This window comes from Macrobrachium nipponense, chromosome 28 (assembly GCF_015104395.2).
Source record: "Macrobrachium nipponense isolate FS-2020 chromosome 28, ASM1510439v2, whole genome shotgun sequence".
NCBI lineage: Eukaryota > Metazoa > Arthropoda > Malacostraca > Decapoda > Palaemonidae > Macrobrachium > Macrobrachium nipponense.
In genome coordinates, this window is record NC_087217.1 from 39,407,781 (window position 1) to 39,431,187 (window position 23,407).

At 36.9% G+C, this 23,407-nt stretch overlaps 1 long non-coding RNA gene across 1 annotated transcript; it reads left to right on the top strand.

The window, feature by feature from the left end:
- The first annotated feature begins 650 nt into the window (after positions 1 to 650).
- LOC135201322 (uncharacterized) lies at positions 651 to 19,547 on the top strand. Its single transcript, XR_010311494.1, has 3 exons — positions 651 to 803; positions 1,387 to 1,503; positions 19,478 to 19,547. It is a non-coding gene; the product is annotated as an uncharacterized LOC135201322 (long non-coding RNA).
- Positions 19,548 to 23,407: the final 3,860 nt, after the last annotated feature.

A 23,407-nucleotide genomic window follows, 5' to 3' on the forward strand; every position in this document is an offset into this window, starting at 1 on the left:
TCACTGCATATTTCTAGAATTAGTTTATTGTAGGAAATTATTGTATAAAAGCATTGGTAAAGTTAAGAAAATGAGGCTTTTGTATTCATCACTAGATTGTAGGCAGGTACAATGACCTATGATTAGGCCTAGAAAATATATACTTATGCAATACTAAAGTTTTGCTTTGAATAAAAGAATCTGGCTACTTTTCTCCAAGATATCATAGTTTGAATTTGTTTTAGCATATGAATGTTTAAGGTAATTGGTTTTTAAAATCTGTTTAACCAGAGAATTTGCCTGAAAAAAAATATTAGATACAGTTGTATACCAAAGGAATGTAAAGGAGAAATTGATCCGATTATTTTATTTTATATGATTAAGGCAAACTAATCTCATGGGAACAAAAAACTAATTTCTCTTGCTATATTTATTGTGCAATGAGTGATGATTGTGTGTACTAGATACTTCTTGTTCCAGACCAAACCTTTCTACTAACATTCGATTTAGCTGTCATACTTTTCAAAAATAGCTGTCCCATGTACTGTATAACAACTCATAAAATGACATGGTCAGTAACACTGTCCTATAAGACCATAGACCATTTTTTCAGCCTTTGAAAATGAATATAGCATTGATTGAATTATTCTTCATGATATTCATTGCAGAAAACTTATCAAGAAATTGCAGAAGACAAACAGCTACATTTAGTCGAGTTTCGGGAAGAAAATCTAAATTTCCCCAAGGTAGTTGCTTCTCCACAGACTGAGGATGTCAGGACAGTTGCCCAAATACCAAAAGATGAAGAATTAAACTTTGATTTGGTAAGTTCATGTATTTGTATAGTTTGAGCTTTTGATTATAGTACTGGAATTTCAACTGGAATTAACAATAATCTTGTAGACATGTGCATGTTACCAAAGTTAATTAAGTACTGCTATTGTAACTAGATTCTTTGTCAGTGAATGTCATGAATAGTAATTTTTATTACTGATTTTGCTATGTCAAAAAGTGTGTTCTTTAAGGTCTTGCTTAATCAGACTGAAAACTATCTGACAAGGTTATACTGTATTGCAATTTTCGTGAGCTTTTTCTTGTAAACCTTTTGCTTATCATGCGGTCAACCACAAAATACGTAAAGAAGATTAAAGTACCAATTTTCTTTTTTTTTTTTTCTTTAGGTATACAAGTATCCTTCCCAGAATGTTTTCAAAATGATTAACAAAAGTATAGGGTAGAAAAGTAGAAGAATTGTAAAAAGATTAAATTGAACATTAAGCTTACAGAGGTTCACAATGAGGCAAAGTAGACAAAATACTATGGATATTGGAGGACATGGTTGTGACCTAAGGCTTTAGAAGAGCTCACCTTCACAGTTTATTTGTACAGAAAAATTTTGTTTTTCAGTACATAATGGGTGGAAAAATGGAACTGAAGAAAAAGAAATATCCCCCTTTTTACACAAGATTGTATGGATGGGAAATTCACAAGAAGAAATATGCTAAGTACAGGAATCAGGAAAAGGTTTGTAGTAATATGCCATGTTATTTATAAGGATTTTGTTTTACAAATTTTATGATTTTCTGGAGTTTAGCTTTATACTTATTTCTTGAGTATATTAAGTTGCAGGTGTAACATTTTCTGACTAAACTTAGGTAATAAAGATGCAAATGCTCTGTGGAAAGAAGGTAATGTGTTATCAATTTACACAATACTACATACTCCAAACTGGAAAACCAGAAAAACCAAAAGTAAACAAAGGAAATCTTTTTGGTAGCCACTGTAAGTCATCAAAGGAGTTAACTTTTTGGTCCCACCAGGGCTCTGTAAAATAGACCAGCAATACCCTGGCTCTCTCATAGTTGGTCATTGTCAAGAATAGTGCATGTTGACGCAGTGATAAGAATATAAATTTACTCAAGACTGAAGGTTTTCCCTCTGCTTGCAAGATTACCATGGTCTTTCCACTCACCCTTCTCATTCTGATGTGGCAACAGCATACAAGTCAACCAAGTTCACCACAACATTCCAGGTCTGAAAGTAAACACCTTCCACAAATTCCCATACCATTTTGTAAGGGTAAGCGAGTGAGTTTGAGGACTCAAAATAGTTACCAAAAATGGGGTTTTTCTTATGTCGAAACCTGGTTTTTTGATAGCATAATTACTGTTTGTCCTGAAAAGGAAACATATAAAAGAAATTAACTGTCGTCAAAAATGGCCTAGCTCCCTGATTAAGGAATCCCAGTGACCCAGACTCTGGTCCATTTTTAAAGTCGTCGTAATGACCAACCTTATTGTATTTAGGATTTTTATTTGTAATTAAAAATGAAAGATGGGGAAAGAACCTATGTATGTCTTACATGTATGTCTGTAGAGTGGCTTACTTAGGCATCTTGGACTGGGTTGGAGAATAACTGCTCCATCCCAGCAATTAGCGTAGCGTAAAAAAAGAACCATTTAGGAAGCTATTCACCTGGAGGTGACCTGACCAATTCATAGTATATTGAGTTCCATCAGAAGAAAAGGGAATTTCCTCTTCCAAGCCAGCTCTTCATTCTTGGCCAGGGCAGTGATGAGCTTGGGGCCAGCAGCAAAGGATGGCCAGTGATGTTGGTGATGAAATGTCCATGTTCAAGAGAGATGAGTTCCATGACACCCCATTGGATGGTCAAGCAATGTAACCGTTCTGGAGCAGAGGGTTGGGTTCCAGTTTTGTGTTGGATAGTGAATTGAGGAGAAAACAGGAGCTGAAGACCAGGGAATAGTAGTCCTTATAGGATCAGTTCTTTGCAGTGTAAAGGACCAAATAGTGGAGCTTAAGACTTTTGTATTAAAGTTTATGCCAAACTCATAGAGCAAGGGCACTGCCAGCTCAGCCTTGTATGTTATTACTGTTAGTGGCAAGTTGTGTATCCTCAAACAGAACAGAAAAATTTAAGAACTGTTTTAGATCATGATTTAGAGAATCCATATATGAAGGTCACAACTCAGGGGGAGTAGTGTAGTTGATGTTTCTCTTAATTTCAGAGATAGAACTAATGGCAGCGAAACTGATATCCTCACCTGTTGTTTAGTGGAACAATTCAATGATTGTTTGTCCAATTTAGGGCCTCAGATAGGCAGTTCCATTGAAGGGTAACAGACTGTTCAACACCTGTAAAATCTTGGGCACAAGGGAATCTAAGATTTCCCTCCAGTTAGAGTTTATCTTTTGCACCTGCCTAAATATCCAGGTTTGGAGAACCATATGCAGGAAGTTGATGGTTCTCTTTTATAGCTAAATAAGTCCACTTACAAATGTGGAAGCAGGTTGGCAATCGCTTGGAAAGAGGGTTTATCCAACATCCACTCTGTGGAAAGGACCATCTGCCTTGGGCAATAGTATGTTGTTTCATTGAGTGACCCTGTTGGGGATGGATTGATAACTAAGTGCCCTTCCTTGCTAGTGCCATCCATAGGATAGACTGTACGATTGTATTGAAATGAGCTGCCGCTTCTGATACATATCTGCTTAACATTGTGGAAGACTCCCATGGTCCTCATATGGAAGGGGTTTAGTTACAAGAAATTGCTGTATAGACTAAGGTTGATAATCAAGTCTTTATCCTCCAGAAGACCGAAGAACCCTAGTGACTCCAGGAAAGTTTGCTTGAAAGAAGTCTTTTGCTGCAAGGAGGACATTTTATCATGAACAAATTGTCTTTTCTTGGGGTTGGAAGGGTAGCAGTTGATGGAAATGAGAAGAAAATGGGTGGAGGCCTTGCTTCAAGAAATGGAACATAATAATAGAAATATTTTGCACCTCTAGAACCTTTGAACCCTTGTCGTTTCTGTTGACTCCCAGGCCTTCCAGTGAACCTTTAGACAGCCCCTGAGTGGGGAAAGGGACTAGGGAAACAGAGACTTCATCTGAAACTACCTAACATAAGAGGATTGAAGGAAGACTTTTCCTAACCTCAGGCACAAAAGTACTACCTGGAATTACAATGTAGTGAATCTGGTTTGCAAAGCACAAATTTTCTGTAAGACAAAGGAGGACTGTTGTTAGTGCAAATTGGTATGCTGATGTTGACCTTGGGAAAAGTCATTTTTGAGATGAAGCCATTGCTTGAGTCTCAGCCTGAGAGGATAACGAGTACAAGGATGCTGCAGCACCTACGTTAGTAATGAAAACGTGAGTTATGGTGAATGTTAAGTAACCCCACAATAACTAAACCAATTCCTCTGGAAAGAGATCAAGGCTACAAGGCATGAGAAATGCCAAGACTGCAGCCCTGCCAGAGATGGTGATTCATAAGAGGCCACATCCCTCATTGTCATCATTACATTGGCAAGCCGACAATACATAAAGCATGCATTTAGCACTGATGTTCATCCTAGGAAAGTCATGCATTAAGCATCAACACATCAAACTAAGGACGAGAGCAATGAACCTTAACCACATCCTCAGTAGAGGAAGGCTTCCAAGATTGGCATGGAACATGGAGGGGTGACCATAGCCACAACTAGGCTATGACCACCCCATCTGCATCATGTCTTTATACAGTTAATCTGGAGAAACTTGGTTAAGGGTACAGTATTTCAAAAGTCATGGTGGAAGGGCTGTCTCAAAAAAAGAGCAACTTTGGTGATTCAATCACAGGTCAAATATTTGGAATATCTGAAAGATGTTGGGGGATATCAATGAATGATACCTTGTCTTGCAAAGCATGCACCTCCTGTGGGCTCTCTTCTCCAGGTTCCACAGTAATGCACAGAGATGGATGGAACTGATCCTGCTTGAATGGAGGGGAATCCTAACAGGAGGCCATACTTGAAGGTCTGGATAGGGAGATTGTTCCATGGAATCAATAGGAACAGAACCTGTAGCAGGTATACTCAGCTTTCTTGAGGGATGGTGGCTTCAAGGACTTGCTGGAAGGGGCAGAAGAGGACACCTCATGGTATTTATGCAGCCCTTAGTCTCAAGCAGCAACAAGGAATTAAAAGAAAGATGAGCTAAGGATGATGGATTAGGTCTTGCTGGAAGAGAGGCAGGGGAATGCCAGAGAATTTTGACTGATGGCTGAATGTCAGATATATATTCGAGAGAGACCAAAGGCCCTGATGTGTTTAGTTGATCAAAGCCACAGGCATTTACTGGAGCAGCAGAGGCAGAAAGCAGTAGGAATAACGGTTTTTTTTTGCAGGTGGAGATCACTTGGTGGTAAACAAAAAACAAAAGCCAAGGGAACAGGCTTAAGGCAAAAATGGGAAGGATGCAATAAGGGCATAAGCAGGAATAATATAACAGGACTCAGAGCCATGGGATCAGCCCTGTATGGAAGAAAGGCTGGGGCAGGTGGTGGGATGAGAGCTGTACCCTCCTGTCATTTGCTGAAAGTAAGGAGTTTGAGTAGGAATCACAGAAAACCAGCTTCTGAAGTTGTTGCACCATCCTGTTACTAAAAAGCATTTGAATTCATGAGTAGACTCTGAGGCAGAGGAACAGAAACCCGCTGTTGCTACTTCAGAACAATGGTAAGGTGGGTCATGGAAGACAAATGTGTGGGACATTGGAAAGAACCTCAAAACTCAGTGTCAAGATTGGGCCACCATCAACTGGAGGGAACGTGAATGGGAGGAATTAAAATCAGACACCAAGGAAATGTCAGGAGTGTTCAAGGAAGACTGGAGCAAACTTTCTGGCAAAGGAAACCATACAGGCAAGATGTCATCCAGTGAGTAAACAGTTGTAAATGAGAGAAAGTACACAAAAGGCCCAACAGGAGCTGGAGCAGGAACAGAGCATTAGGAGATCCTGGAGAATGTCTGTGATGAGTATGCAAAGGTCCAACAGGAGCTGGAGGAGGAATAGAACAAGACTAGATTCCATCTGAATGTACACACCAAGATCCCATGCTGCCATAATGGGTTTACCAGCCAACTTGCCAAACAAGGAGAAAGGATGTCTCTTGTACAAGTAAAGCAATCTCCATATATTTCACAGGTCAGAGAAGATTAACACCTCCTATCCAGCTCAAGCACACTCAGGCATGATGAAAATGGGAATGTAAATGCCAAATGAAAAAAAATATGCAGAATGAGAATGTAAGCTAAGCAGAAACAGATGCAAAGGGGCAGCAGGAAATAAAGTAGTAAAGTAAGCAAACCATAATGGGGCCGGCCAGAACCCTTATATATGGGGGTATAGGGCAAAAAATGCAGTCATGAAAAAATTCATGGAGCTTCATATGGCAATTGAGAATACGTATATAAAATGTTTCGTCAAAATTCGTCTTACTTTCGTAGTTACAGGGTAATTAGTAAACATAACTCAATAAGCCTAAAACATTCATCCGTACAAGAAAATGCAATATTTCTTCTGTTATCGTAAATTTTGATAATTATTGTCAAAGAAATTATGAGAAATGGCATCTGTAGTGATTCCGTGAGTCGCGGAGGGGAGTATGAGAGTATCCCATGATTCAATGCGAGCACAGATTTCAAGTAGCCTACACGTTCGAGTTTCTTCTCTGACATTCGCTTGCTTTTACATGTGTTTATGTTTCGGCAAGAATTTCATCATGCCATTGAGGAAAAGATAAGGAAAACATCTCGCTAACATAAAGGGGACAAAGAAAATTCACTCATGATGATTACAGAATATCATAATATATGCGATATAGTTAGTGGTGGAGAGAGAGAGAGAGAGAGAGGAGAGAGAGAGAGAGAGAGAGAGAGAGAGAGAGAGATGAGGAGAGAGAGAGAGAGGTGAGAGAGAGGGTTGCTTAGTAAGTAAACGCCCCCGTCGTGCCTTGCCGAAGCACACGTCACACTGTCCCCCAGGCTACGATCTTTGAGCAAGGGATCTTTAATTTATGATAACTAACATAGTTTTTTGGTTTATTAATACCCAAAAAGGAATATGAAATTCATAATAATCATGATTTATTAACACTGTCTTTGTAAAAAGAGAGTACAACTTCGAATTTCACCTCTTGACATTCTCTTGCATTTACGTTTGCTTATCTTTGTTTCGGCAAGAATTTCATCATGCCAAAACGGAAAATACTAGGAAAACATCTAGCTAACATACAGAAGAAGAAAATTCGCTGTAATAAGCGAGTTAGTGAAGGAGAGAGAGAGAGAGTTGCTTAGGAAGGAGTGCCCCGCCTTGCCTGACGCAGTGCCCCAAGCTAAGATATATGAGCAAAGGGATCATCATTTATGATTAAATTATGATAAATAAAATAGTTTTGGTTTATTAATACACAAAAAATTAATACACATTCATAATAATCATTATTTATTAACATTGTCGTTATAAAAATACGAAGAAAAACTTTGAACGCCCGTATCTCAAAACTATAGTTATTGACCTTCAAAATCTATCTTCTCACTTAGTTTTAAAGCTATAACAATGGAATTTGGTATATAACTCAGAAAGGACATCATAGAACAATCAAATGAAGCCCTTTTTTCCAATTTTTATTTCGTCTTTATTTTATAAATTTTGTTTTTTTTTCCATAGTTTATTTAGGGTTTATTTTTTACCATAATGAAAAATTCATATCTAGCAAACAAAAAAATGACTTTTAGAAAAAAAACTCATTTCGATGGAGGTCTACATCAGGTCTATATATAGTAGTAATCCAGGTCTTTAATTATTAAATATCAAGGGAGGAGATAGAATTTGAAAAATGGTTTATTTTCGGGATAAATCGCCCTGGCATCACAAAAAAAACCCGAAGGTCAGAGGCGAAAATCATATGCGGTTTGGAGATGACCCAAGTCACCTTATTAAGTGGTATTAATATCAAAGTCCTGTCCTTAAAGAATGGCATTAGCCGGCCGGCCCCCTTAAGCAGAAGAAAGCACCCTGCCAAAACACACATTAGGACCATGAACACCCAAAAGACAACCCTGTTGAAATCCAGTTTGATATGAAGTAAAAAACAGCCGTGTTAACACCCAGTCTGATGTGAAGTAAAAAGGAAGCAAGAACTTATAAAAATAAAACACAGAGTAATTGCAGTGATAGTAAGCAATGGCACCTCACAGTAACAAGACCAGCAGTTATATGTCAGTCGCAGAAACATTGACATGAAAAGGCTGATTGGTTTGTATATGTTATGAAAGTGGCAAGAAAGTTATGTCCCCCACCGTTACTAGTAGTGGAGTATAAAATCAGTACAGATATGAATGGTTGAAGATATTTCAGTTTGTGTAGGGATCAGACAACTTACCCATACAATATATTTAGATGCGAGCATGCACCATTGTGAGCTCAGTGAAGTAGGTTACTTTTGGTTGGGTGCGTTCTGGTATGGTGGCTCCCAGTTTGTAAGCAGAAGAAACTATGGCCTTCCCCAAAAAATTATGTACCTAGATTTTGGGTAAAACGATAATAATAATAATAATAATAATAATAATAAATTTTATTTCAACTCAAGGCCACATGTATTATACAAAGTATAGATAATAACATACACACTCTAGCTTCATGAAATCACATGATAAACAGTTATTACATAATGGCAACATCCAAATAGTTGCTGAAGTAGTATAAAAGATAGTATTCATAATAATGGTAATAACAGTACAGCAGTCCCTGGTTATGGGCAGGGGTTCCATTCTCTGTGGTGTGCTGATAAGTGAAAACTGCCATTAACCAAAACTTGGTGATTTATGACGCTTATGGTGCCCTCTGTTAGGTATTTTATGGTGCCATAACTCTATTATCAGCACCTTATGGTGCCATAAGGTGCCGATAACTGAAACTTGGCCCGTTATGGCGCCATAAATTCGCCGATTTTATGGTGCTAGACCGGATTGCCATTAAGCAAGTTCGCTGTTAACAGGGGACTGCTTGTAGTAATACTAAGAATAGTTAAAAAAAAACTTTAAAAATTGTAATAATTAGTGAACAGATGGCATATAATTAAATTCCAGCTAGGGACCTTTGGTGGTTACAGTAATCAGATCCAGAAGGCTAAATACAAAAATTGAATGTGGCAAGACTGTATACTGATGATATTCACAGTGGTAATGATAAAAAAAGGAAATATACCCGTAATAATAAAATCGTAGAAATATAATAATAATTACAGATTCTGCAGATGACACTTAGCAAAAAATAGAGATAAAGTCATTTAGGGAACAAATGCCTCATTTTGCCATCTTTCCCACAATTTACATTTTCTTCTGGGCTCACTGCTTAGGATGCTTTGTATGAGTGAATTGCTGCTGTTTCTCACTCTGATGATCAGGTTGGACATTGTTCACCTTACACTGATTTTTAAAATATCCAGGTGGTTTTCTGTGAACATCTGTGTGGTAGAGTGGTAGTGAGGAGTGTTTGTGAGGCATCTCAGAACGTCAGTGTGATCAACAGTGATACGTCTCATGGTCTCTTGGATGTAGTTCGTCCAAAGGGAACACCCATATATACTGTAGCAGTACGAGCGGAAGAGGAGCAGTTTCATGTCTCGGTGACAGAAGGCAAACCTTGCAGTCATGTTGCCAGTTGCACATAGTTTACAATGCCTCTGTTGTATATCTGTCGTATCTTTTAGGTCGTCCATGATAATGTGACCCAAGTACGGAAATTCGTGCACGAATTCCAGCTGATGATTTCAAAGGAAAAGCTGTGGTTCTGCGATATGCTTAAGTGATCTCAGGAGCAGTGACATACACTGGGTCTTGGTTTCATTGTATAGGATATCAAATTCCTCTGCATATTGGCGGCAAGTGACGATGAGTTGGGGCAATCAGAACCATTTTGTCCATGTAACAGAGGCTGTTTATAGTTGTTTCGTTGACAGTTCATCCGATTGGGAGTGAGTTCAGTTTGACATTCAGGGCAGAAGTGCATGTATTAAACAGGTGTGGAGAAAGAAGGTCCCTTGCTGAAGCCCATTTAAGGAGCCAAAGCTGTATGACAATATTGCTGGAGAACCAGCAATATAAAATTCCAGTTAAATATAGAGGTGTGCCTCTTTCTTCCAACTTCAGGGACAGATTCAGGTAGTTTACTCTGTCAAATGCTTTCCTCACATCTACAAAACATAGGAAAACAGGAGAGGCGGATGATATGTAGATACAGGTTTCAGTTGAGTGATTTGCTTCAAATCCAAACTGGTTGCAAAGTCTCACTAGAAAGATCTTTAGAATATTTTCCCAGCCTAATCTTTTCTATTTGACACAAATGTGCAATCTACCCACCTGTTCACATTCTTCGGTCCCAGTATACTCCAGTTAAGACTTTGAACAACACCACAACATGACTTACAACCTACAAACTCCTACAAGATAGACAGCTCTCTACTACCAATCCCAACACCAGATCCGTGTGTCTTCTTCTGCATGTTGTTTACCTTTCCACCTCACGCCGCCACCATCTTGTCTTCTATGATGTCATTCTCTGACGTCACAACTGAAATACATGAAGACATTTTCTAAAATCAATCATTTTTCCCATACATTAAATATTGACCACTTTTCACCAATACAGGAAATAAAAATAAAAACAGGATAAATCTTACTACACTGAGAGATAGATAAGATAGATAGATAGATAGATAGATAGATAGATAGATAGATAGATAGATAGATAGATAGATAGATAGATAGATATAGATAGATAGATAGATAGATAGATGATAGATAGATAGATAGATAGATAGATATATATATATATATATTATATATATTATATAATATATTATATATATAATAATAATAATATATATATATATAATCGCACATCTCTTTCTCTCTCCCCTCCAACCTCTTCCTAACCTAGTCCCGTCTAATTTCCTTTAATCTCTAACTCTTTACCCTCTACATAATTTCTAATATTTTCCCTTGAAACTCCTGCTTTAGTTAATACATCAGCTATTTGATCCTTTCCCTTTATCCATCCCACCTCCTTTCTTTCCCCAGATTCTATTGTTTACCTAATTGCTTCATCTATTTTTAATCCCTTACCACTACACCACTACTCGATTTTATGGTAGTCATTTGTGTTTTGACTGTTTCTAATTTTCTCCCTCCTACTACCTCTTCCCACAGATGTTTGAAATATATCAATCCTTTTATAGCCTCTACAACACTCAGAGCTTCTGCTTCAAAGGTGGATTTTGCTACTCTCCAGGATTTTCTGGACTTCTGCCATACGGAAGGATATAACATAACTCAATTGAGTATGGTCATCTACTATACTGGCAGTCCCCGGGTTATGATGGAGGTTTCTCTTGAGACGCGTTGTAAGCCAGAACATCGTCAAAAATCCTAAGAAAACCTTACTTTTTAAATGCTTTGGGTGCATTGAAAACTATGTAAACTGCATTTTTATTGCATTTTTCATCAAAAAAACCTTCAAATATTGCATTTTTGGTGTCATATTTCTTGTGCCAGATCAGCGTTGTAGGCGACGTAACCCTGGAAATAATTTCTGAGTATAATTGAAAAGCGCCTTAACCTCGGAACGTTGTAAGGAGAACCCCTTGTAACCTGAAGGCTGCCTGTATTCCCAAATGAAGCATCTGCATAGGCTTCCCAATAAATCTTTTCTTCCATCTCGCTTACTGTAACTTCTCCATTATGTTGAGTCATTCCTTCTTTAAAGGCTTTACTTAATTCACTAACATTGTATGATATTTCTGGTATGGTATGTAGTGATACCCAATTCAATTGTCTTACCACTAATCTTTACTCTGTTAACTCCTGTCCTAACACTCTATTACCTGTAAACCTTCTAGCTTCTGGTTCTCCTATAGAATTTATAGACTGCAACTGATAAAGACTAAATTTATTCTACTTCTGCTCTACTATTACTCCTATATATTTAAACCTTTTACTTTCTTGTTCACCTACTTGTAATTTACCTTTCAATTTCCCAATGGTTTCCTTTAAAAATCCTTCAGTTCCTCTGTAGCAAAAATCATCTACATGTGTACACAAAATACCATTCAATTTATTGCCATTTTTCCAAAAGAATATATTAGGTTCCAGTCTACTACTTTCGCCTTTAAGCTCCTCCACTACTTTTACCACCTTACAATATGTACCATGCTTTTGTTGTGTCCTTGAGCCAATAAACAGTTTTCTTCTATCTCCATTGTCCAATTCAACTATCTTCCCTAGGTGGCTTTAAATATACTTCTCTTTGTATTTTGTCACCTTGTAAATTGCAGTTTTGACATCCAATGTATAACAATTCCAATCTTTCAATTTCATTATTGTCAAACAAAACTAAAATTTCAGCATTGCATGTAGGAGCATCTTTTTCCCATTCAGCTATCTCTTCTTCAAACCTCTAGCCACCAATCTTTACATATCCTTTCCCTCCCTTTCAACTTTTCAGTTACTATCCATTTTCCAGATATAACTTTTTGTCTGTCATTTATCTACTCGTATACCTTGTTTACTTTCCAACTTTGTAGTTCTTTTACTTTAGCTTCCATTATGCTTCTATTTTCAAATCGTAACAACACATCTTCTTCATCTTCAATTTTTTTTTTTACCTGAAAGTTAACCCATCCCTTGTCATCTGACTGGCTTTATGCATTGCACTCAGTGTCCCTCTTACCATACTCTCTTCCATACCTTTCTGCTTGCAGGACTTGAACTCTCTTCTCCCATTTGATTAGGCAGGGAAGGGTTTTTCCCAAATACTAATTGGTTAGGAGAGAAACCTCCATTATTTGTCAACCATTTCCTAGCACTCACTACCCATCTTACCGCATTGACCCAATCCACTTCCTCATCTTCCCTCATCTTTCTTTGATTATGCCTACTGTCTTCACATAATCCATTGCTCCTTGGAGATTCCGATGCTGTGGCTAATACTTTAATATTCCATCTTTCTGCCATGCTCCTTACTTTTTCGTTTTGAAATTCCCCCCCATTGTCTGACAGTATTTTGGAAGGCACCCCAGATAAAGCAAACCAACCATCAAGAAGTGTCTTTATTATAGTTTCTGGTTTCTTATCTTTTATCCAAAAGCCTGACAATACCTTGTCGCCATATCTACCATTACCAAGAACTTTCTCTCTTCTACCTCTCCCACATCCATTGCTGCAACTTCATTAAAGGTTTTACTCCAAGAAAATCCTACTACTGGTTTAGCTGTTTTTTTTTTTTTTTTTTTTTTTTTTTTTTTGTATCTTTACATACCTCACAATTTCTAATCAAGTCTGGTAGTAACTTTTTTATTTCCTCCTTTTCTTTCTCTATCAAACCATCACTCCATTGTGCTGCTCCTGTTTTAGCTTCCATATTTTTATGTCCACTTCCATGGCAAACTAGATGTGTTTTCATCCTTGTGCCTTTAATTTCCTTTCCCTCAGACTCTTTCCCTTCCAACCTTCAATAATAATTCATCTACCTTCCTCCTCCTTATTGGTAATCTTAGATGACCTTGTTTGTTTTCTCTTAACTTTACCTTCATCTCCCCTAATACTACCTCTAATATAACACTGATATTTCCATTACTCCTTTTGACTTAAAAGATGACTCCCCAAAATTAAATACTTTATTAGGCTGTCCTAGTATCTTCCATTCTCCTTAACTCTTTGTGACTCAAACTCATGAGAGTGCGTGCTAGTCACATTCCCCGCAAACTATGATTTACATCCTGTGTCTAAATTGCATCAACCACTTCCCAAGACTCTTCTCTATTTTACTAACTTATCCTACACAAACTACTACTACTTCTGGTCCAGTTACTGTTTCTGCTTATTTTTTCTTTCTTCTGTATTGTTTCTATTTTCTTTGTACTGTATTTTGAAAATTCAGAGGACAATCCCTAGCCCAATGCTCTGATTTGCATATTACACATAATGTTACTTTCCCTTCTATTTTATAGGATTTCATCCACCCCTACCTCAGTTCTATTTTCCCCGGTATCTTTGGTCTTCCTTCGCTCTCTCCAGATTTCCATTGCCTTCTGATCCCCACCATTCCCTCAAATAGGTCATTTTCATTATTTGTGACACTGCTAATACTATTTGTTTTTTTTTATTTTCTGTGAGATTTGCTTGTTCCAATGCCTGAAAACCCTTAGTTTCTCCTTCAAGCATGCTTTTCCCCATTGCTGTGTTACACTCTGATTCTGCCTTTTTGTACCTAATTAAAAAGTCTCTCATCTTTTCACCAGATTCTCTTCCTATTTTTAAAAAGTTTTTCATTTTACTGTAATTCTCCATCAGCGTGTCTTTTAGATAAACTTCATCTAGTTTGGATAGGATTATCTTTAAACTCTCTGTTCCTTTCATTTCATCTCTATCTATTCCTTCCGCTACTTCTAGGGCTTTCTTTTAAAATCATTCCTATCTGTAACCCCAGTTATTTTACTTCTCCACACACCACTAGCCAATCTTTGACTTGTTCTCTCTATCCTTTGAACTCATCTTGTATCCTGCTAAATTTCGGACAATCCCTTCTCCATCACATCTCCCTTATTCACTATCTGCTCCGACCATGCTGCTGGTACCAGTTTGAATACCAAGCCTAATCTTTCCTAGTCGGACACAATGTGCAATATACCCACCTGTTCACGTTTTTTTTTGGTCCCAGTACTATACTACAGCTTGAGACTTTGAACAACACACAACAGGACTTCAACACACTCCTACAAGACAGAGAGCTCTTTACTACCAATCCAAACACCAGATCCGCGTGTCCTCTTCTGCATTCTTTGGTGTTATTGCTTTTACCTTTCCACCCCACAACGCCGCCACCATCTTGTCTTCTATGACGTCACATTTCCTCTGATGTCCGCAACACAACTGAAATACATGAAGAGGCATTTCTAAAATCAAACAGATGTTTCCCATACATTGAATGTCGACCACATTTCACCAATACAAAAAATAAAAATAGAATAATTCCTACTACAATGTTCCCCCCCTGTATTCGTTCGCCGGGTTGCGTACCAGACACTACCCCCCCCCCCCCCCCCCCCCTGCAAATAGCTAGATTCTGCGAATAGTTGTTGAAACCCCTTTAATAAAAATGCCTAAAACTGCCTATTTTGTTAGTTAAAAGTTAGAAAACCCACTAAAGATGTTTATACCTGGCTTTTTTTAAGTTTTATCACTAAAGTGCATTTTATATGATGAAATTGATAAAAAAAAAAAAATAATGAAATTGTGGATATTTCTCAGAGAAGTACTGTGAATACATGAATTTCCCACAAATAATGGGGGTAGGTATGTTCTAGAGAGAAATCCGCGAATATGTGAGTCCGCAAATACGGGGGTTCACTTAACACTGATATATATAATAGAATCGACTCAAGTATCTTTGACGCAATTAATGTTGATTGCAATTGGGTGATAATTGCCAGGGTCAGCTGCAGCCTTTAGCTTGTTTTTGATTGATGGTATTAAGTGGTATTAAGTAAACAAAGAGTAGGGAGTCAGGAAGAAACTGGTGAATTATGCAAGCATTGAATAGTGCAACTAGCAAAATGTAAATTAACAAGTGACAAAATTTGAAAGATTCCACGAGAAGACCATAACACAGCTGGCGATTCGTTATTAGGTAGGTTGTTTATGGCATCGCTGATGCTACCTAGTGTAATACGATCTGCTAAATGAAATATAAATGTTATCAGTAAAGAGGTTACCTACATACCTTTGGGAGTTTTGATCGTTTATGCAATTCAGGATGTTGCTGAAGTGATTGCCCCACATTCTTGCGATATCCTTGTCACCAACGACTTCACCCACTCTCCATGATAGCATTTTAGTTTTTCGGGATTTAAGGACTGAATGTCTTTCTAAAGATGAGGATAATTACTAGATTCTAAATTTCTAGACATTGCTTCGGCTGTTAGTTGTTTTTCATTTATTCTATAGTTGCTTAAGAGCAAATTTGAACTGCATTCTCACCTTAGCAATGCAGTGTCCTTCCCTCGAGCTACCATTTTGCCTCCATAGTAAAAACAAAAAAATTTTTTGTGAATTAGTATACAAATCTTTAACCAAATCATTCCAGCCAGGTTTATTAAGAGAACTGCCTTGACGAATTCTAAAGGTAGCTTGCCGGAGGCAAGTATAGCGGAAATTATGTTCGAAAAGAATTATTTCAGATCTCTCCTGTGGTAGTCATTTTTACATTTTGTGTTAGTACAAAGTAAGGTGTCTGCCAGTTTAACTGTTGACCACAACCTGGTTTCCATGGTCACCTAAGTATTTTGTTTTCTGTTGGTTTGTAAAATCCCTGTTAACACATGGTGGGTGATCAGTTAGGAGGTTCTCGGTAGTGAGGGATAGGGTACTGAATGACACCTGTAAAGGGATGTGATCGTAGCCCTTTGAAAGATCGTAGCAAATATTGCAGGTCACAACAGAATCATGAAATTGTGGAGACTTGATGCAGTGGTCCAGCCAGGAGGTTGTAATTGTGTCCGTTCTCCTACCTTTGTACATAGAAATAGGAGGGAGGGAGGGAGGAGCATTCCATTGCTAATTTGGAGAGCATGATTTTGACAGAAGTGATTAAGTTCTTTAAAAATTGTTTTGTGGGTTGAGAAATTAAGGTCCCCAATTATACAAATATGATCAGCAGGAGAATCATGAATAATACTGTGTAACTCACCTAGGATCATGCAGTATTGGCCAAAATTTTTATTATTTCTTGGGAAACATTAATTATTTAGGATCTTAAGAGTCCCTTACTGTCACTTGAAGCCCCAGCAATGTCATTCCTGTAGGTCATCACATTTACCAGATTGTCTAATGATTTGTGCCACGGAAAGGAAAGGAAAAGCCCTTTCGAGGGTGACTGGCTACGATTTGATCTGTAATTTACATCGATGAGGTTGAGAAAGCTTTGAGGTCTTCATGTACTGAATCAGAGATGACAAGGTCATGTGGCCAGAGTAGTGTTTCCTGCAATGCAATGATGCCTTTGAAGTTTTTGCAGATGTTTAGGAGAGGAATGTTGTGCTTGAGGCCAAAAATATTCCAAGAGATTATAGCATGTATTCATGGCAGTTCATGAAGATGGCAATGAAATAGTTGATCATTTGGGTGGATGGGGGGTTAGCTAGGGGGGCTGGGTGTCACTTGCCATGGGAGGTTGGCTAGCACTTGCATAGAAGACAAGCTTGCTCCTAAACCCCTGCTTGGGGTGTATGTAAGTTCCCTATTGGCGGGTGCGGATCCAGGGTTAACAAGTTATATATCTCGAGACTTATGTTAGGACCGAAATTATCACCTTTAAGAACATCAAGGTGCTGAAATAGGCAGGTAATCCTTTGAGCACTTTGTTAATTTGCATGGGAGATGAAGGGGTCGGTGACCATGAGAAAATTTGCTCTACTATGGCTTCTAGCTTTACCGATGAACGTAGATTGTGAATCAAGTGACATCTCTTCTCATGTTTCAGGTGAGGTGATTCATGTTTGTTGGGGTTTGGGTCAGCAGGCAAACAAGAGGGTGTTTCCTTTATTCTACTTGCTTGTTTCTGCTAGCCGCCAGACCCTCATGATTCATCATCCACGATGGGGCGTTGGGGGAGAGAGGGTTGGGAGACTCACGAGGGCTGGTGAGCATCACTGAGGATCTATCTTCCACTGGAGGCACTGGAGGAAAGGAGTTAAAAGTCTACCGGTGCCCTTCTGGAGGTATATAGGTGGTGTGGGTGCTTCATCCAAGGGAGAGAGGGCAGTTCCCACTTAGGAGGGTAGGCCATCTTGACTTTGTGTCGCACTCTCATTTCTGTCGTGTTGCTGGAGGCAAGGTAGTTAATAGGTGCCACATTCTAAGGAGTCTGGTGGCTTGCTGTATGCTTGTCCAATGATTCCTCCACTCCTTTGCTTGCATCTCAGATTTGTGAGAGATTGTTGTTTCCACAGTTTATGACTGTTGAACGATTCTTGTAATCCTTTATCACATCCCAGATCCATGAAAATTTATCATTTGTTTCCCTCAATTTTTTTTAGAGTTTTTCCTTTTTTTTCCAAGAGGATTTTGCTGTTTGGAAGGCATTTCCTGCTGTATGGTACACTGCAGGTAGGCTTAGATCTTAGGCCCCTTTGGAGGCAGATTCTAAGGTCATTGGCATAGATTTCCAACGAGCAGTTCCTTAGCCAAGTAATATATGATATCTTCTTTTGAGAGGACAGGTTTTTCACAGAATGGCTCCTGGTGAATGTTTTCTGGTATGAGGTCTTTGCATTTGTAAATGCAATTTTAATTTCTTCATCTGAGAAGGCTGCAATGACAGGTTTAAAAGCAGACTCAATGTCAGAATGGTTCAATTGGTACTGTACTATAAAGTAAGAAAATTGTCCGCGATTACGGAACTTCTTGTGTGGGGCACAGGTGCACAGGTATTGATAGGTGCCAGGGGACACTTGCACGATGGTTGGAGGTTGGTTGGATGATATATGCGTGGTAAAGGGAGAGAGTCAAGCATAGCAAATACACTGTACACTTTTACCAACTTCCCAGGGCGAATAGGCCTAGAGTAGCTGTAATTTGAAAGATTTTGAAGGCACTGATTGGAGCAGAACATATACTGTTAATATATCTACACTTACACAACACTGTTCAGCTTACATGCTGGGTACATATTACGTAGACACAATATTAACATGTTGCCTTCTGAGAGGGATAACCACCAGGGGCGAAAAAAACCTTCATTTTTGGTAAAAAACGTGAAACCTCCAACATGTCCACCCAGCAATACAGTAACATGAAAAGGTGGTGTTTTATGGCCCTTTTTAAGAGAGCAATTGGTATTTTAATGCACAAATTTATTTTGGATTAATATTTTTATATCTTTAAATGTTGTACATGTGTATGCATGGTATGTGCACTTGCCTGCATAACTTATTTTTTAATTAAAATTTATAAATATATTTATGCTGTGGCAGTGTAAAATGGCCTCTTAGCTCCATGTTGGGCCATGACAGTGCAAAAATCCCTGTGTTGGGCCAAATGGCCCAAATTTCTTTCATACATTCATTCAATACCAAAACAAGATAATCTGCCCTAAGGATTCTAACAGAACATGGCTGCTAACAGAGCACGTCCAAAATTAAATGTGAGTTTCTGATTTTAAAGAAATTGCCCAAGAGTGAGATTTTAAATAAAGTCATTGCAAAAGATTTTAAAGAATATAATTGAAAAACTAAAAGAGATGGGGCTTCTTCACACTTGTTATTTGAAGTCAGGCAGCATTTGTCCTACGTGACAGGTTCAAGATCAGACAACACCCATCATATCACATAGTATTTCCTCACTTTTTTTCGGTATGGTTGTATCAGCTATAATTTTGAATTGGGTTTTAAAATGTAAATTTTGTGTTCTTAAAATTGAAGGCCATTTAAAACTTTATATTATGGTTTTATTTTATGGTTGAGACTTGAAATATGAAACATTTTTCAATTTTAGGTGTTAGAACAGTTTTCCTCACTACAGTAAATTTAGTTGTTGTAACATTAAAAGTTATAGATTGCTTTTATAAAACTTGTGGTTCTGTTTTGGTTTTCCAGGTCAGAGAGCAATTAATTCTGGAATATGGCGATATTCGTAGTTTTTATGCAGACAGTACCCGGAGTGCAGAGTTTTATCAAAAAGGAAGAGGCTGAAGAATAAATTTTTCAAATGCCTTCATAGCAAGAAATATATAAGGCATTATGTACATTAGTTTTCTTTTCAAGGCTTCAATGCCAGGGTGTCGTCAGAATATGCTGCTTCAAGGTTTGTACTTTTGGTTAAATAGAAAAAGCATGTGATATGTTGAAAAAAGTACAATTTGATTTCAGACGCAGCTTGTTTTAAAGATTAGCTGTATGAATTATTTTATGTTTTGTAGCACAGCCCCTCCAGAAAGATTTGCCTGGTTGACTCTACTGTATAAACTGATTAAAAATGTTTTTTGTACATAAAACCCACAATAAAATTTTGTAAATGGTCAGTGTTATTTGTTGATCATCAGGTATAGACAAGTTAATGATTTTCTCCAGTGCAACTGATATACTATTGAGAATATTGTTGTACGTGTCCTTTTTGTACATTGTAATTCCAACAAAATCATATGAGAAGCAAAAAGAGGTTTTATCTCAAATACGACTACTGTATTATCGTTTTCAGGTTACTGGAATTTTCCCCGGTTGTAGTTTTACAACCCCAAGAGTAACGTAAATAAATTTAATCTATAACTCCTTAGTACAAGGAAAGCAAGTATCATCAAACAAGGAGCATGTCTTTAACCCTTCAATAATGATTTTAATCCTTACCACCCTTAATCATAATGATTCTGTTCCTTGAAATAATGTCTATTAATGAATTAAAAATAAAGGAACTGAATATTTGTTAAAATAGAAGTGAATTATAAAATAAGATATTTAAGACCAAAACTGCTGCAAAACAAGATTACTCTCATGATTCTTGAATGAAAAAAAGGCCCATTCTGAACAATGACTAAATTAGTTTTTTATGCATTAAACAGAAATAAGTGAAACAAAAGCAAAACTTACTTTAACGGTGGTTTAAATTAAATTTCATAACAGCAAATTACTCGGGTCCCCCATACAGAAAAGAAGTGATGAGAAAAATACAGTAAACTTTTATCTAAAGCCAAGAAATAAAATTTTTGAGGTGAAGAAGATAAAAGATTTTTTCAATTCGTGATCGATCTCTGAGGAGTGAAATTATTCTGTTAAGATAATTATGAATAGTATAAAGTTTATGAAAATGAGTACTGGACAAAGCACGTATCAAACTACTACAGGTTTGTAGGAGATTTGATAGAAAATTAATTTGAAATTTGAAAACTTACTTTACTATAATATGACTATTACATTAACATATCAACTGCTTCAGGTACTGCATTTATAATTAAATGTCATACTTAAAATTACAATATTATAATTGAGCTTTGCTGTTAATCCCGATTTTGGTCTCAAAATAAATTGAAAGTTTAAATGCTGAATATATGATAAACTTGGTTCATTACATAAGAATTGTACATACTGTAGGTAATTTCTTTGATAGTTGTCAATTATTAATTGAAGACATTAAATAGAATACTCGTCAAATACTTGCATAGATTTTATGCTACCTGTAAGTTAGTGGAAAAGATTTATAGACACTAGCAAACTGAAATAACGGATAATACAAGTTTGGGTTTCTCCACTCATTGTTTTAAATTGCAAACCGTAGAAGTTATAATAAAACTGCCAGTAAGAGCACTAAAGAATACTGGAATTGCAAAATGGAGCAGATCAGTACACTTGTGAATTAAGAATTATATGTGATTCCATGTGAAGTAAAATAAAATGTGGTTTGGTGAAACTAACACAAAAATCTGATTGGAACCTTTTTGTTTGAATTCAATGAATTGAAGAATTTCAAAACAACAGTGTACAGGCAATGTGCATGTTACATATTTTGTTTTTTTTATTGATTAATGTCAAGCATGAAATGAGATTGCTTTAAGAAGGGAAAAATACTAATATGAGCTATAAAAATAAATAATTCTATTAAAAATGGCAAATGCCAAAGTATAATGATAATACTAAATGAAAAATTGCACCTATTTTTAACAAATAATGAATGATGATTCAGCAAAAATATATTCTCTCATTTACAGTACATATTTTTTATTAGGACATTTTAAAAAACATTGTGATGCGCGATCACTTTAAGCTTCAGAAATACAGGAATTGTGCTTCCCAGTGACCACAATCATGGACTAGAGTGGCACAAGAATGCTTGACGATATTTTTACCTAGGTACAAAAATTTCAAATAGACTCCAAGCTTTCAAAAAAAACAACTTGGGATATCAACAATATGGGAAAACCTAGATAATGAATATTGTAAGAAATTAAAGAATTTATAACAAAAACATTAAAATTACAATTACAGTAAAATCAGATCGATGATGATGATACACATCACAGTATGCAAAATAAAGTACAGTACCTCAAAATGTGAAACTTATTAAAGATACATAACTGTGTACAACGGTCGACAAATGATAGAATTAAGCTCACAGATGCTTGCAAATGATTCATTCCATCTAAATACTGGCAGTAAATGTATAAAAAAATGTCCTTTGAGCTGTGAATATTAAATAAAAATGTCATAAAGTGAATAGTAACTTTGATTAAAAAAGTTATAGAGCAATCATTGGTAAAAGGGTTTGGGTTCGTTTGACTAAGGGCCAAATTTTGAAGGTAACCCATCATAAATTTGGCACAAGGGCGGACCTAAATTTTTTGGTATTCAACTGTATCTAGATTGATAATCTAAATGTCTGCTAAAAAATTTCAGTGGCGAACATGCTGAAAATTTCATTGGAAGTAGTGTTACTGTAAAGAAATTTACCCTAAAAAATCCATTAAACACAATACGTATTATGTTTGTTGTATATCTACACCCAATAAGAATAGCAACATTGGGGTGTAAATTATTTTTTTGGGGTAAAGAAATTCGTTGGAAATGTATGTGAATTTTCTAGATAATGTTTGTTAAATGGTCCGTAAAAGTTGTTTTTATCAATTAATATTCTGTTTCATCTGAACCAAAATATTATGAATAGATAAAATAATTGCCCCTGATCATAGATTAGCAGCCTTTTGAATTATTGTAACTGGGCTGATATGACACAGAACTCTTACACATGAATGGGTGATTTTCAATTCCAGCACTTTACAAATCTTCTAAAAACAGTCATATCTTTTCTTTATACTTCATATGCAATGACGTATTCGAAACTGAAAATAGTTTTCTATGATCAAACGAGAATTCAGTTAGTACTTGAGCATTTGTATATATGTATTCACCTTGGATTACAAGCAGTTTTACAACAGTTTAGAGTTTACTAATTGACTGCCAAAATATAAATTTTGTGCATTCAGTTAGCATTAAGTGTACATTATGCAACAGGTTAAATATTTTTCAGGTTTTCTTAACGCTAAATGGATTCTAATACTGTGGAAACTCTACATACAGAAGTCCCTACTTACGAAAAATCCAAGTTATGAAAGCAAAGACGAAAATTTTTTTGCTTCTGTATACGAAATAATTCAGGTTACGTAAGGGTAAAGTCCGAGATTCGCCTGGACCAGCGAGAACAATTTTAAAACTTGCATGCCGCCTACTCAGTAGACTCGCCATCATCCTCCCGCTCTCCCATTGGTTCCTGGTCTCCTATTGGTCAGCATCTGTCCCATCATCCCTCTACGTAAAAGCGTCCTTCGATCACTTTGTCACATTAGCGTTATTGTACGCACGTGGAATTCATTCGTTCACATAGATTTCGTTTGTTAACGTAAATTCGTGTTAGTGATTTCGCTTTCTTCATAGTAAGTTACTTTATCGTGTTGTGTGTGAACTTGATTAACTTAATTAGCCATGGGTCCCAAGAATGTTGTTGCTGAAGTTCACGGAAAGAAGAGGATGCTTTCTATGGAG